This window comes from Mastigoproctus giganteus, chromosome 11, assembly GCF_048544385.1.
Source record: "Mastigoproctus giganteus isolate SK-2022 chromosome 11, ASM4854438v1, whole genome shotgun sequence".
In the NCBI taxonomy this organism is placed as follows: Eukaryota; Metazoa; Arthropoda; class Arachnida; order Uropygi; family Thelyphonidae; genus Mastigoproctus; species Mastigoproctus giganteus.
Window position 1 is genome coordinate 23,545,634 of NC_143585.1, and position 3,676 is coordinate 23,549,309.

Below are 3,676 nucleotides of genomic sequence, written 5' to 3' on the forward strand. Positions count from 1 at the left end.
AAATCAGGTGGTTCAGAGTCTCGTATCGAGACAGTACGTGCTCCATTGGGACTGGCCCACCTTCCCGTGGTGTGGACGGGTACCCAGAATCATCTGTCCAGGTGACTGATGCTTCTGGGTAGCCAAGAGGCCAGAACAGAACAACAGAACACACACATAATACACACAAACCTACGTCACACACATCTGGCCCGTTTGTAGTGATACTGTCTACACAGAGATACGAGGCGGAGATGAACTCACGTTCTAGGAGCTGCCCTTTACAAAAACACATGTCCACATGTCCACATAACAAAATGGCGTAGTTGATGATTACGAGTCGACCCAGTGTTCTTCAGACCGACTGACATGATGAAATCCGTCCGGACAGATGAAATTAAAAATAAGTTCCTCGACTTTTTTTTTTTTAACTACAGGTATCCTTAGCCGATTGCGGAGTTTAGAAAATTGCAAATCCCCCAATCGACAATTTGCAATGTGCTGTATATTACCCATATGCAGTACATTACATTTCGATAAATGCAATGTATTGCATATGGGTAATAATAATTTCAGAGTAACCTAACATCTGTGAGGCACTACACTCAGGTTACTGGCAAATGTTGTTAATTGGGTAGTAACTCAGGTTACTAGCAAATGTTGTAAAAGATCTGTTGTTAATTGTGCAGTGAGAGAGAGATAAGTTTTATGACAGTGCAGACAGACTACTAGGCCAATTCACTGAAATTTAACATTTAATTGTTTTATTTTAAATTGTAGTGTATTACATAAGAATATTAAAAAATAAATATTACCTCTACATTTAGACATAAATATTATTATGTCTAAAGACAGCCAGACTTACCGAAAAACAAAAAAATTTTCAGGTGTGCAAAATCGTAAAAAAAGAATTTTAAGTAAAAGACGAAGAAAATAAAAAATCAGAAGGCGCTATTAAAAATACTTTCAAAGTCTAGAAGAATTGTCAACATCTTCAACGTGTCCAGTAACCGTAGCAGAAAGTGGTTCGCTTGATCAATTAAATAATTCATCTAATTACTTACAAAGTAAACGATCTGATAGTGGATTTTTAGAGTTTTTAAGAGAATTTATTGTTGCGTCTATTATTGAAAAACAAAAATTTATTTTAAAGTTTAACTGTGCATCGTTTATGCTTTCATCTGGATTTTCATAAACAAATGATTCAAATTGAATTTTCTTTTTACGTCGACGTATAAGAGAGACATCAGGAAATTTAGTTTCGGTTTCCAATATTTCGGCTAAGTGTTTTGATTCATTTAAAGACAGGTTTGATTTATTAAGAACACATGATTATTATTAGCTATATGGTGCAAGGAAGCTTGAGGCTTATGCTGCACCAGCCAAATAAAATTCTCGAGTTACCCTGAGAGAGAGAGAGAGAGAGAGAGAGAGAGAGAGAGAGAGTCAAAAGTAGAAGGGAATCACCAAGAAAGAGAAGAATGATGATATCCAGCTCAGGACCCTGGGTGTGCCAAGCCCATACTCACCAGATGTGAGCCCTTGGACATCGATGATTTCAATTTTTTGTATGGCATACATAATTTTAAAGCATGTAATCGATCAAGAAATTCTAAAATTTTGTAAAGATTTGCAAAATATCGATGCCATTGACATGACCGACTATTTAAAGGTACTTAAAAATATTTTAAAACCAGATTTGAAAGTAACAGTTACTTTCAAATTTTTGAAAGCACCACTTTTAAAAACGTAGTGGTTGCTATAAGAACACTTCTTACATTGCCAGTGAGTGTAGCTACCGGGGAAAGATAATTTTCCAAATTAAAAACAATTAAAAATTATCTTCGTAGTACAATGTCCCAAGACAGATTGGATAATTCAGCATAGTCTCGACAGAACACGATTTAGCTAAAAGTTTAGATATGCAAGACGTGATAAAACTGAAAGCCCGAAAAGTTCAATTTATTTAATATCCAGTCATTTTATTTGAATTTATTTTATAAGTTAAATATGTAATAACATACGAATTAAACTTTATACATATATTTATGTATTTTTATAACAATTATTATTAATATCTGTTTCAGGATTTTTTTTCAAAACTAAGTGTTATTATTTAAAACATACATATCAAATTTGGCTAAAATATATTCCACAAAGCTGTCTTAATTTTATGTTACCTTTTCATGTTCAAATATGTGTACCATGAATAAAGCGTGATAAGGAAATAAAAAAAATGTAAATATTATTTATAAATTCTAATATCAATAAAATATTATTACGAAAAAAATGTTATTTATTTTCCCGGCGTCATATTTTTCCTTTGAACACAGACGACAAATATATACCGCGCGGCCCTGCACACATGCACCTAAAAAAGGGAGAAATACAGGGCAGAAACAAAAAACGGGTGTTCGAGCACCTAAATACACAGTACCTGGAACTGGGTTTTGATTTTTTACGTATTTTAGACCTGGTGCCTTTGAATGACTGCACTTTCTCACCGTAATATTCATTCTATAATATTCATTCCAACCGCATGAAAGCTTACTGTTCCATTGGACAAAAAACTCATAGACAGTCCATTATTATTATTTATTTATTTTTGTTTTGTCTGACGTTTCGATATCCAAAACTGGAAGTAAAAATATTTCTGAATGCGAAAGGAAGTCTAAATTCAGTTGTTAATATATAAATAAGGGAAGTACAAACACTCCAAGCAAGTGCCAGGGTGGCCGAGTGGTTAAGGCGCCAGTACCTCTCAACCTAGCATTCAATTAACTTAATACAATGACGGGCTCAATAACTGGCTACAATGACAGAGGTCTGGTCCACTTGTTGTGGTCGTGGGTTCGAATCCCACCCCTGGCATCATTTTGTATCCAAAATATAATTTTAATGTTGTTGGTCTTTTTTTTTTTTTTTTCAGTTTCATTTCAATTTTTTTTTCTTTTACTTTTTTAGAATTTAACTTATGAGAGTAAAGAATGAAAGTAAAACGAAGGTGTTGTTGTTCCCGAAACACTCCTTCAATGGTAATACAATTTCTCCGTATGCATATATCACAGCTTCATCAATCTATTATCAACCAATCTATAGCAAAATTCATCAATCTAGTTGCAAGGGTACAGTGCAAACGGTAAATTCCTGTCCCCTCGAAAATAATTCAAGGGTAAGTTAATGCGTTCCCTTATACTGGCACTCAGGGACGAGAGCTCCTCCATTACACCCCTGTGCCACCCGACAGGGCTTAGGGCTACTTTTCAAATATCATTTTCCACGATATCATTTCAAAAATTATGATACGTGTTTGTGTTCCTCTTACCAACCATACTCGAATATATATATGTGTGTGTGTGTGTTTCTTTTTTTTTTTAATAGAAGAATTATACGAAAATAAGCATATTTATTAAGATTATCTCTTTATACGTCATTTAGAAGAAATCTCTTTCCTACTGAACTTCAATTTTGTCTAAGAAATATGGCACACAATTTCATTGAAGGTACAGGGTAAACTTAAGTTGATTACTCTCATTCGGAAATGTGATCAAGACGAAAAGTTTACATTTAAAGCTTTGCTTATCCAATGTAGAAAGTGAACAAAACCTTCAGAATAAGTGTCGGCCCCTATCGGTCGGATATGGCAATTTCTTTTTTAAATTGAATCGTCATCGTAGTTTATTTACTAAATACAATG

The 3,676-nt window shown here is 34.0% G+C and overlaps 1 non-coding gene across 1 annotated transcript; it reads left to right on the forward strand.

The window, feature by feature from the left end:
• Positions 1-2,704: 2,704 nt before the first annotated feature.
• TRNAA-AGC (transfer RNA alanine (anticodon AGC)) lies at positions 2,705-2,850 on the forward strand. The gene is made up of 2 exons: positions 2,705-2,751; positions 2,816-2,850. It is a non-coding gene; the product is annotated as a tRNA-Ala (tRNA).
• The last annotated feature ends 826 nt before the right edge of the window (positions 2,851-3,676 follow it).